Source organism: Oncorhynchus mykiss, chromosome 15 (genome assembly GCF_013265735.2).
Source record: "Oncorhynchus mykiss isolate Arlee chromosome 15, USDA_OmykA_1.1, whole genome shotgun sequence".
Classification (NCBI taxonomy): domain Eukaryota; kingdom Metazoa; phylum Chordata; class Actinopteri; order Salmoniformes; family Salmonidae; genus Oncorhynchus; species Oncorhynchus mykiss.
In genome coordinates, this window is record NC_048579.1 from 42257195 (window position 1) to 42270693 (window position 13499).

Consider the following 13499-nt stretch of genomic DNA (forward strand, 5'->3'; position numbering starts at 1 on the left):
CTCGCTAAATGCACTTTAATTAATTATATCCTCTTTTAGTTGCATTCTGTTGGATAGTTTTACTAAAGCAGCTTAAAGGGATAGTTTTCTCATTACTTTAAATTCATTATACCTTGTCATAGACGGGCTCTAATCAATCAGTATCGTGGAAGTTCAGTGTTACAGCGTTAGGTAAACGTTCCCGTGTTAGCAGAGACAATATGTCGGCTCAATTGCCAAAGCAGCAGCTACTCTTCCTGGGGTCGAGCAACATGAAGGCAGTTTATACAATTTTATACAATAAAATACATTCACAGATTTCACAACACACTGTGTGCCCTCAGGACCCTACTCCACCACTACCACATATCTACAGTACTGTGTGGGTGCGTGCGTGCGCGCGCTGGTGCCAATGTTTGTGTTGCTTCACAGTCCCCGCTGTTCCATAAGGTGTTTTTTTTTTATCTGTTTTTTAAATCAAATTTTACTGCTTATGTCAGTTACTTGATTTGGAATAGAGTTCCATGTAGTCATGGCTCTATGTACAGTAGTACTGTGTGCCTCCCATAGTCTGTTCTGGACTTGGGGACTGTGAAGAGACCTCTTGTGGCATGTCAAGTGGGGTATGCATGGGTGTCCGAGCTGTGTGCCAGTAGTTTAGACAGCATTAAACATGTCAATACCTCTCATAAATAAAAGTTGTGATGAAGTCAATCTCTCCTCCACTTTCAGACAGGAGAGATTGACATGCATATTATTAATATTAGCTCTCTGTGTACATCCAAGAGCCAACCGTGCTGCCCTGTTCTGAGCCAATTACACTTTTCCAAAGTCCTTTTTTGTGGCACCTGACCTCACGACTGAACAGTAGTCAAGGTGCAACAAAACTAGGGCCTGTAGTCCCTGCTTTGTTGATAGTGTTAGGAAGGCAGAGCATCACTTTACTCAATTTCCACATTATTTATTACAAGTTTTAGTTGAGGTTTTGGGTTTAGTGAGTGTTATGTTCCAAATACAATGCTTTTAGTTTTAGAACTATTTAGGGCTAACTTATGCCTTACACCCACTCTGACACTAACTGCAGCTCTTTGTTGAGTGTTGCAGTCATTTCAGTCGCTATAGTAGCTGACGTGTAATAGTGTTGAGTTATCCACATACATGGATACTCAAAGTTAGTGGCATATCGTTAGTAAAAATTGAAAAAAGCAAAGGGCCTAAACAGCTGCCCTGGGGAATTCCTGATTCTACCTGGATTATATTTGAAAGGTTTCCATTAAAGAACACCCTCTGTGTTCTGTTAGATAAGTAACTCTTTATCCACATTATAGCAGGGGGTGTAAAGCCATAACACAGCAGCAGACTATGATCGATAATGTCAAAAGCTGCACTGAAGTCTATCATCAATTTCTCTCAGCCAATCATCAATCATTTGTGTAAGTCCTGTGCATGTTGAGTGTCCTTATTTCACCTTTATTTAACCAGGTAGGCTAGTTGAAAACAAGTTCTCATTTACAACTGCGACCTGGCCAAGATAAAGCAAAGCAGTGCAAACAACAACACAGAGTTAGACATGGAATAAACAAACATAGTCAATAATACAATAGAACAAGTATATATACAGTGTGTGCAAATGAGGTAGGATAAGGGAGGTAAGGCAATAAATAGGCCATAGTGGCAAAAATAAGAACAATATAGCAATTAAACACTGGAGTGATAGATGTGCAGAAAATGAGTGTGCAAGTAGAGATATGGGCTATGTACAGTGATCTGTGAGCTGCTCTGACAGCTGGTGCTTGAAGTTCGTGAAGGAGATTTGAGTCTCCATCTTCAGTGATTTTTGCAGTTCGTTCCAGATATTGGCAGCAGAGAACTGGTAGGAGAGGCTGCCAAAGGAGGCATTGGCTTTGGGGGTGACCAGTGAAATATACCTGCTGGTGCGCGTGCTATGGGTGGGTGCTGCTATGGTGAGCAGTGAGCTGAGATAAGGCGGGGCTTTACCTAGCAGAGACTTATCGATGAACTGCAGTCAGTGGGTTTGGCATGACTATGAAGCTTGGCCAGCCAATGAGCGCGTACAGGTCGCAGTGGTGGGTTGTATATAGGGCTTTGGTGACAAAACGGAAGGCACTGTGATAGACTGCATCCAGTTTATTGAGTATTATTTAGTATTTATTGAGTGTTGGAGGCTATTTTGTAAATGACATTGCCGAAGTCAAGGATGGGTAGGATGGTCAGTTTTATGAGGGTATGTTTGGCAGCATGAGTGAAGGATGCTTTGTTGCGTAATATGAAGCCGATTCTAGATTTAATTTTGAATTGGAGATGCTTTATGTGAGTCTGGAAGGAGAGTTTACAGTCTAACCAGACACCTAGGTATTTGTAGTTGTCCACATATTCTAAGTCAAAAGCGTCCAGAGTAGTGATGCTAGTTGGGTAGGCGGGTGCAGGCAACGAACGGTTGAAAAGCATGCATTTAGTTTTACTAACGCTTCATTGAATCAGATGGCTCATTCATCACAAAGCACACTGATATTGCAAACTACTTTAATGACTTTTTCATTGGCAAGATAAGCAAATTTAGGGATTACGTGCCAGCAACAAACGCTGACATTACACATCCAAGTATAACGGACCAAATAATGAAAGACAAGAAATGAAGAGGTGAAAAGCCACTGGGGGTCAGACAATCTGGATGGAAAATTACGGTGGATAATAGCAGACAATATTGCCACTCCTACTTGCCACATCTTCAATTTATGTCTACTAGAGGGCGTTTCCCCTCAGGCCTGGAGGGAAGCTAAAGTCATTCCGCTACCTAAGAATAGTTAAGCCCACTTTACTGGCTCAAATAGCCAACCAATCAGCCTGTTACAACCCTTAGTAAGCTTCTGGAAAAAATTGTGTTAGACCAGCTACAATGCTATTTCACAGAATTTCAGCATGCTTAAATAGGAATGCCTCATTCAAAAAATGTTGAACAGGAACAGATATAGCCAGACCTGACTGCCCTTGACCAGCACAAAAACATCCTGTGGCATACTGCATTAGCATCGAATAGCCCCTGCGATATGCAACTTTTCAGGGCAGTTAGGAAAGCTAAGGCTAGCTTTTTCAAACAGAAATATGCATCCTGTAGCACAAACTCCAAAAAAGTTCTGGGACAATGTCCATGGAGAATAAGAGCACCTCCTCCCAGCTGTCCACTGCACTGACGCTAGGAAACACTGTCACCACCGAGAAATCCACGATAATCGAGAATTTCAATAAACATTTTTCTACGGCTGGCCATGCTATCCACCTAGCTACCCCACCCCGGTCAACAGCCCTGCACACCCCATAGCTACTTGCCCAAACCTCCCCATTTCTCCCTCAACCAAATCCAGATAGCAGATGTTCTGAAAGAGCTGCTAAATCTGGACCCCTACAAATCAGCCAGGCTAGACAATCTGGACCCTATCTTTCTAAAATGATCCGCCAAAATTGTTGCAACCCCTATTACCAGTCTGTTCAGCCTCTCTTTCGTATCATCCGAGATCCCTAAAGATTGGAAAGTTGCCATGGTCATCCCCCTCTTCAAAGGGGGTGACAATCTAGGCCCGAACTGTTATAGACCTATATCCATCCTGCCTTGCCTTTCTAAAGTCTTCAAAAGCCAAGTTAATAAACAGATCACTGACCATTTCGAAAACCACCGTACCTTCTCCGCTATGCAATCCGGATTCCGAGCTGGTCACGGCTGCACCTCAGCCACGCTCAAGGTACTAAAAGATATCCTAACCGTCATCGATAAAAGATTGTACTGTGCAGCCGTCTTCATCGACCTGGCCAAGGCTTTCGACTCTGTCAATCACCATATTCTTATCGGCAGACTCAACAGCCTTGGTTTCTCAAATGACTGCCTCGCCTGGTTCACCAACTACTTCTCAGAGATCAGTGTGTCAAATCGGAGGGCCTGTTGTCCGGACCTCTGGCTATCTCTATGGGAGTGCCACAGGGTTCAATTCTCGGACCGACTCCTTTCTCTGGATATATCAACGATGTCACTCTTGCTGCTGGTGATTCCCTGATCCACCTCTAAGCAGACGACACCATTCTGTATACATCTGGCCCTTCTTTGGACACTGTTAACTAACCTCCAAATGAACTTCAATGTCATACAACACTCCTTCCGTGGCCTCCAACTGCTCTTAAATGCTAGTTAAACTAAATGCATGCTTTTCAACCGTTCGCCTCCCGCACCCGCGACGAGCATCACTAATCTGGACAGTTCTGACTTAGAATATGTGGATTCATATTAAACATTTTCAATCCAAAATTAAATCTAGAATCTGCTTTCTATTCCACAACAAAGCCTCCTTCACTCATGCTGCCAAACTCTCCTACCGATCCTCGACTTCGGCGATGTCATTTACAAAATAGCCTCCAACACTCTACTCAGAAAACTGGATGCAGTCTATCACAATGCCATCCGTTTTGTCACCTAAGCTCCGTATACTACCCACCACTGCAACCTGTATGCGCTAATCGGCTGGCCCTTGCTTCATATTCGCCAGACCCACTGGCTTCAGGTCATCTATAAGTCTTTGCTAGGTAAAGCTCTGCCTTATCTCATCTCACTGGTCATGACAACACCCACCCGTGGCACGCGCTCCAGCAGGTATATTTCACTGGTCATTCCCAAAGCCAACACCTCCTTTGGCCACCTTCCAGTTCTCTGCTGCCAATGACTGGAACGAATTGCAAATATCGCTGAAGCTGGAGACTTCTATTTCCCTGACTAACTTTAAACATCAGCTATCTGAGCAGCTAACTGATCGCTGCAGCTGTACATTGCTCATCTGTAAATAGCCCATCCAATCTACCTACCTCAACCCCATGTTGTTTTTATTTACTTTTCTGATCTTTTGCACACCAGTATTTCTACTTGCACATAATCATCTGCACATCTATCGCTCCAGTATTAATTTGCTAAATTATAATTACTTGCTACTATAGCCTATTTATTACCTTACCTCCTCACGCCATTTGCACACACTGTATAGTATATAGACTTTATTTTTTACCTAATGTGTTTTTGACTGTACGCTTGTTTATTCCATGTGTAACTCTGTGTTTTTGTTTGTGTCGCACTGCTTTGCTTTATCTTGGCAAGGTCGCAGTTGTAAATGAGAACTTGTTCTCAACTAGCCTACCTGGTTAAATAAAGGTGAAATAAAAAATAAAAAATTGACTTCATGGACCTTGTTTCTTAGGCTACATATGTTAATATGCGCTACTTTTAACACTTTTCTGGGTTGCTTGATTGTTTTTAATGCTTTACTGGGAAGCTTATCAGAGGTAGACTTACTCATGTTTTTTATATTGGAGCTGATAGTGCAGGGTGAGCTGCATAAAGTGGTCTTCCTACTATTGCACACCGCCTCAGTGCTAACAGTGTAACTATGGTTTATAGGCTTGTGATAACTGCTTACAATAGCTGTAGGATAAACATATGTTTTAAGTGCAATTAGGGTGCATAAATTAAATAACTTACATTGTGTTTACCAAATGCCCCTACGATCATGTACATTTGATGCAGCATTATGACGACTCATTGTCACAATGGTAGGGATTAACTGAGCTGGTCTTGGATCATTTACCAGTCATTGTTTCAACGCAGCCTTGAAATGCTCTCGGGATCTGTGGTAGAACAGTTGGAAGCAGCCTTGTTATGTCCTGTACTCATGCTCCTGGGTAGCACAGGGTTTTTGCCTTGGGGACCGAGATGTTTCTCACCATAGAGCTGCCTATGATGACAGCTGGTGATGTTGAATGGGCCGGTCTCAGAGCTCCGAGGAGCTTAACTCGAGGTAGAAGCCACCGGAGAGGGAGACAGAGCCGAGGATGAAGACGCAGGTACCTCCGGATCAGATCTTGATTGGGAAGCCACCAAGGACGAAGGTGCCGGAACCTCTGGATCCAGGGCGGCAGAGCTGTTTCTTGTCTGTGTCAGTTCCGGGCTCATCATCTCCATGGAGACCCCCGTTGCAAGACGACCCCTCCTTCAACGTCACATACCTCCATGTGACGTATTTCCATGGCTGGTTGGTTGGGTCGAGATCAGCTCTGTTCTCCAGGGAAGGGGGAGATCCCTTCGGGGATGGAACCCTGCCTAGAGCCGACACGGCGGCCAAACTTCCACCAGACCATATCAGCATCTGGCTACTGGGGTAAAAGAAAAAGTAGGTAGGCGTGGGTTCCCCAGTAGCTTATGTAGGTCTGCTACTTTCTTGCTAAGAGTAGCTACTTCACTCCTGTAGTCCTCCGCAGGCAAACAGTTGCTACATTGGAAGTCAGCGCGGCCCACATTGTCCCGGAACAAAGCAAGGTAAATACAGCTCCTGCAATGCTGGAAACGTTTAATAGCGGCTCCTATTTGAGACCACCGTGCCAGCTAGGCTAGCTGTGATTTCGCGTCTCTCCCCCTATATGGAATCTGGCAGGATCCCGGGACAGATAGAAGCGCTCACAGCAAGTTAGCTCGTTAATCATAAGGCATACGCCCCCGCCCCTCTTCTTACCAGAAAGATGTTCGTTTCTGTCGGCGCGATGCGTGAAGAAACCAGCTGGCTGCACCGATTCCTTTTGCGTCTCTCGAGTGAGCCATGTTTCCGTGAAGCAAAGAACGTTACAGTCTCTGATGTCCCTCTGGAATGCTACCCTTGCTCGGATTTCATCAACCTTGTTGTCAAGAGACTGAACATTGGCGAGTAGTATGCTAGCGAGTGGTGCGCAATGTGCCCGTCTCCGGAGCCTGACCAGAAGACCGCTACGTTTCCCTCTTTTACGACGTCTTTGTTTTGGGTCGCTGGCTGGGATCCATTCCGTTGTCCTGGGTGGAAAGCAGAACACAGGATCCGCTTCGGGAAAGTCATATTCCTGGTCATACTGATGGTGAGTTGACGTTGCTCTTATATTCAGTAGTTCTTCCCGACTGTATGTAATGAAACCTAAGATACCAATGTAAGAAATAAGGTACCAATGTAAGAAATAACATGTAAAAAACAAAAAACTGCATAGTTTCCTAGGAACGCGAAGCGAGGCGGTCATCTCTGTCGGCGCCGGAAGTTAGGAGAGTTTGGTCGGGGTAGGCCATCATTGTTAATATGAATTTGATCTTAACGGACTTGCATAGTTAAATAAAGGGAAAAAACACAAAGAAATCCACTTCAATCAGTGTAGATGAAGGGGAGGAGACAGGTTCAAGAAGGATTTTTAAGCCTTGATGTTTGAGACATGGATTGTGTATGTGTGCCATTCAGAGGGTGAATGGGCAAGAAAAAATATGTAAGTGCCTTTGAATGGGGCATGATAGTAGGTGCCACGCGCACCGGTTTGTGTCAAGAACTTCAACGCTGCTGGGTTTTTCACACTCAACAGTTTCCTGTGTGTATCAAGAATAGTCCACCACCCAAAGGACATCCAGCCAACTTTGCACAACTGTGGAAAGCATTGGAGTCAACATGGGCCAGCATCTCTGTGCAACGCTTTCGACACCTTGTAGAGTCCATACCCTGACAAATTGAGGCTGTTCTGAGGGCAAAGGGGGGAGGGGGTGTGTTCTTATTTATTTATTTTTTAACTCAGTGTATTTGTATGTTATGTAGCGACAGCATGTACACTGCTCAAAAAAATAAAGGGAACAGTAAAATAACACATCCTAGGTCTGAATGAATGAAATATTCGTATTAAATACTTTTTTCTTTACATAGTTGAATGTGCTGACAACAAAATCACACAAAAATTATCAATGGAAATCAAATTTATCAACCCATGGAGGTCTGGATTTGGAGTCACACTCAAAATTCAAGTGGAAAACCACACTACAGGCTGATCCAACTTTGATGTAATGTCCTTAAAACAAGTCAAAATGAGGCTCAGTAGTGTGTGTGGCCTCCACGTGCCTGTATGACCTCCCTACAATGCCTGGGCATGCTCCTGATGAGGTGGCGGATGGTCTCCTGAGGGATCTCCTCCCAGACCTGGACTAAAGCATCCGCCAACTCCTGGACAGTCTGTGGTGCGTTGGTGGATGGAGCGAGACATGATGTCCCAGATGTGCTCAATTGGATTCAGGTCTGGGGAACGGGCGGGCCAGTCCATAGCATCCATGCCTTCCTCTTGCAGGAACTGCTGACACGCTCCAGCCACATGAGGTCTAGCATTGTTTTGCATTAGGAGGAACCCAGGGCCAACCGCACCAGCATATGGTCTCACAAGGGGTCTGAGGATCTCATCTCGATACCTAATGGCAGTCAGGCTACCTCTGGCGAGCACATGGAGGGAAGAAATGCCACCCCACACCATGACTGACCCACCGCCAAACCGGTCATGCTGGAGGATGTTGCAGGCAACAGAACGTTCTCCACAGCGTCTCTAGACTGTCACGTCTGTCACATCTGCTCAGTGTGAACCTGCTTTCATCTCTGCAGAGCACAGGGCGCCAGTGGCGAATTTGCCAATCTTGGTGTTCTCTGGCAAATGCCAAACGTCCTGCACGGTGTTGGGCTTGTAAGCACAACCCCCACTTGTGGACGTCGGGCCCTCATACCACCCTCATGGAGTCTGTTTCTGACCGTTTGAGCAGACACATGCACATTTGTGGCCTGCTGGAGGTCATTTTGCAGGGCTCTGGCATTGCTCCTCCTTGCACAAAGGCGGAGGTAGCGGTCCTGCTGCTGGGTTGTTGCCCTCCTACGGCCTCCTCCACGTCTCCTGATGTACTGGCCTGTCTCCTGGTAGCGCCTCCATGCTCTGGACACTACGCTGACAGACACAGCAAACCTTCTTGCCACAGCTTGATGTGCCGTCCTGGATGAGCTGCACTACCTGAGCCACTTGTGTGGATTGTAGACTCTGTCTCATGCTACCACTAGAGTGAAAGCACTGCCAGCATTCAAAAGTGACCAAAACATAAGCCAGGAAGCATAGGAACTGAAAAGTGGTCTGTGGTTACCACCTGCAGAACCACTCCTTTATTGGAGGTGTCTTGCTAATTGCCTATAATTTCCACCTGTTGTCTATTCCATTTGCACAACAGCATGTGCAATTTATTGTCAATCAGTGTTGCTTCCTAAGTGGACAGTTTGATTTCACAGAAGTGTGATTGACTTCGAGTTACATTGTGTTGTTTAAGTGTTCCCTTTATTTTTTTGAGCAGTGTATGTTTTGTATGCTATGAATGATTTATTTATTCATTTTATTTATTTTTTATTTCACCTTTATTTAACCAGGTAGGCTAGTTGAGAACAAGTTCTCATTTGCAACTGCGACCTGGCCAAGATAATGGTAGCAATTCGACACATACAGTGGGGCAAAAAAGTATTTAGTCAGCCACCAATTGTGCAAGTTCTCTCACTTAAAAAGATGAGAGAGGCCTGTAATTTTCATCATAGGTACACTTCAACTATGACAGACAAAATGAGAAAAAAAATCCAGAAAATCACATTGTAGGATTTTTAATGAATTTATTTGCAAATTATGGTGGAAAATAAGTATTTGGTGACCTACAAACAAGCAAGATTTCTGGCTCTCACAGACCTGTAACTTCTTCTTTAAGAGACTCCTCTGTCCTCCACTCGTTACCTGTATAAATAGCACCTGTTTTAACTTTTTATCAGTATAAAAGACACCTGTCCACAACCTCAAACAGTCACACTCCAAACTCGACTGTGGCCAAGACCAAAGAGCTGTCAAAGGACACCAGAAACAAAATTGTAGACCTGCACCAGGCTGGGAAGACTGAATCTGCAATAGGTAAGCAGCTTGGTTTGAAGAAATCAACTGTGGGAGCAATTATTAGGAAATGGAAGACATACAAGACCACTGATAATCTCCCTCGATCTGGGGCTCCACGCAAGATCTCACCCCGTGGGGTCAAAATTATCACAAGAACGGTGAGCAAAAATCCCAGAACCACATGGGGGACCTAGTGAATGACCTGCAGAGAGCTGGGACCAAAGTAACAAAGCCTACCATCAGTAGCACACTACGCCGCCAGGGACTCAAATGCTGCAGTGCCAGACGTGTCCCCCTGCTTAAGCCAGTACATGTCCAGACCCATCTGAAGTTTGCTAGAGAGCATTTGGATGATCCAGAAGAAGATTGGGAGAATGTCATATGGTCAGATGAAACCAAAATATAACTTTTTGGTAAAAACTCGACTCGTCGTGTTTGGAGGACAAAGAATGCTGAGTTGCATCCAAAGAACACCATACCTACTGTGAAGCATGGGGGTGGAAACATCATGCTTTGGGGCTGTTTTTCTGCAAAGGGACCAGGACGACTAATCCGTGTAAAGAAAATATTGAATTGGGCCATGTATCGTGAGATTTTGAGTGAAAACCTCCTTCCATCAGCAAGGGCATTGAAGATGAAACGTGGCTGGGTCTTTCAGCATGGCAATGATCCCAAACACACCGCCCGGGCAACGAAGGAGTGGCTTCGTAAAAATAATTTTAAGGTCCTGGAGTGGCCTAGCCAGTCTCCAGATCTCAACCCCATAGAAAATCTTTGGAGGGAGTTGAAAGTCCGTGTTGCCCAGAAATAGCCCCAAAACATCACTGCTCTAGAGGAGATCTGAATAGAGGAATGGGCCAAAATACCTGCAACAGTGTGTGAAAACCTTGTGAAGACTTACAGAAAACGTTTGACCTCTGTCATTGCCAACAAAGGGTATATAACAAAGTATTGAGAGAAACTTTTGTTATTTACCAAATACTTATTTTCCACCATAATTTGCAAATAAGTTCATTAAAAGTCCTACAATGTGATTTTCTTTTCTTAATTTTGTCTGTCATAGTTGAAGTGTACCTATGATGAAAATTACAGGCCTCTCTCATCTTTTTAAGTGGGAGAACTTGCACAATTGGTGGCTGACTAAATACTTTTTTGCCTCACTGTACAACAACACAGAGTTACACATGGAATAAACAAAACATACAGTCAATAATACAGTAGAGCAAAATAAAACATAAAGTCTATATACAGTGAGTGCAAATGAGGTAAGTTAAGGAAATAAATAGGCCATGGTGGCGAAGTAATTACAATATAGAAATTAAACACTGGAATGGTAGATCGGCAGAAGATGAATGTGCACTGGGGTGCAAAGGAGCAAAATAAATAAATAAATAAATACCAGTATGGGGATGAGGTAGATAGATGGGCTGTTTACAGATAGGCTAAGTACAGGTGCAGTGATCTGTAAACTGCTCTGACAGCTAGTGCTTAAAGCTAGTGAGGGAGATGTGAGTCTCCAGCATCAGAGATTTTAGCATGATGCTTGGCTTAGTTCAATACTCAATTCCAGATAAACAACAGTGCACTGCATCTTACTTTGCACATTGGAATTGTAGTCAATGACCAGAATCTTTGCTGGTGTAGAAAGGGTCCGTTCAGAATAAGAGATTTGGTAAATGTAAACTAATTTACCACACTACGTAATGGATCAGTTGTTTCAGTGCAGACACTATACTATATTTGATATTATTAATTCCAAGTGTACTGTGTATGTAGCCATCAAGTCAACCTGTATTCTGTCTTGGATTATGAAGAACATACTGTATTACTTTACAATGTATCACTTTGTAATTGTGTGTCTGTATTTTTTTCTTCCAGTTATACACAGACATCTTTGTAGTTGCAATGAGCTCTATTATTACTTAGCCACAATGAATTGACTTTTAATAAAAATGTACTAAACATTTTGTTGGTTGTAATTACATTAACAGATCTAGTGAACATTGGATAAGCAACACTGAGCTGCATTGGTTTGGGTGTGACGGATAGATGTAGTCACTACAAGCCCTACATTAAAGTTGCCTGAAGCTGAATGGAAAGTGCTATGCCCTGACCCTTTATTCAGAAAATATTATTTTGTCTAATTTACATAAAGTTGGTTAAGTTACCGTCTTGGACCAAAAACAAACACATTCTACACACTTACACATCTACCTTTCATTGCAACCATGGTGTTATTTTTTACTGAAGTGTAAACAGTATATCAAATAATGTGACAATGATCCACATTGTTGGGTTCTAGCTTGAAATATACTTGTTCATGTTACCAAACGAGAACTTATTGATTACTTTACATGTATAATGAATGTATATGTTGGGGTCAATGGAGGGTGGATAAGAACTAGGTGTATGGAAAGGGGGAGTGCAGAAAGTATACATTCTGTCAAAACATGGTATTGTTAACTCTTATGTATCCTATGGAGGGAGGCAAAGGGCAACAGTCTGGTTTCAGTCACTGATAAGATAGGACAGTCAGAGATTGGGGAGGCGCAGTGGCGAACCGTCATTCAGGGCAGGTGGGGCTCTGAGCCCTACACTTTCAGCAGGGCTCTCCTGTTTTGCATGTTATTTTGGTATTAATACGTGTCATATATCAGTTTGCAAACAATGTTAAAAAATATATATATATCATTGAGTTATAAAGCCGCATACAAACATGGTCTCTTTTTTGTTTTATTGAGTAAGGCAGCTCCAAAATGCAAAAGGTTTCAGTCTAGCTCAGTGCTTTCTGTGGTGGTGGGGCAAACCAGCAGAAAATACGGAGCGTTGCACAGTGATTGGCTCAGTGTTCTGTCACTCATGGGGACTCAATGTGAACACCAAGTCTAAGGGCAGAGGTAGAAAATTCAAGCCCCTTGGGTGCTGCCATAGAGTTACATTAGAAGTGCCCATCCAAGAAGGCTCACGGTCATTGGCCACAGATAAAATTATGTCAAATCACATTATCTCTACAGTAGCATTGATTGGACTGTTGGTAGTTGGAAATCGCAAATTCCACAATGAGTGGTTTGGAAGGAATCAGTGGCTAACTGCAAGCATTGCAAAGCTATCATTAGCCTGCTATTCAGTGGAGTGGCTGCGTGGTCCCAAGTCTAAGATTAAGGGTCTCTTTTCCTAATTTAAAATTATAAACATTCAACATTGGCCATGCTGTCAATGAAGCATGATTTGTGCCGCGCTCAGAACAAATGTTAACTCGGGAACTGCAAAATCTGACTTTAGTGAGTTCATGACAACTGGGAACTTGGGAAAAACGAGCTACGACTGGGAAAATACGTTTTGAACTTTCATCCAACTCGGAATTGTACATTCGGAACTCGGACCTCTTTCTAGAGCTACGACCTGAAGATCACTGACAGTGCTCTTTTTTCTTTGAGTTCTTGACAGCACTATAAATCCAGAGAATGCCAGACTTTAATGACAAAGTTTGATGACAAAATTTGCCCACGAAAGACCGCCGTGCCACCTTCCTGTTCAAGTGAGCACAGCACAACAAGGTGAGTCCAAAAATGTATTGCATGCTGCTACATAAATTATATAATATGCCAGGGAGATATGTAAACTGTAGCTAAGAAAGTAATACTAAGTGTATGTTGTGTAGTTAGCTGTTAGTAGCCCATGTGCCTCACCCTAATAAATTGGTCGCTGACCAAAGGGACGATCCCGGGGATCAGGAGAGGACT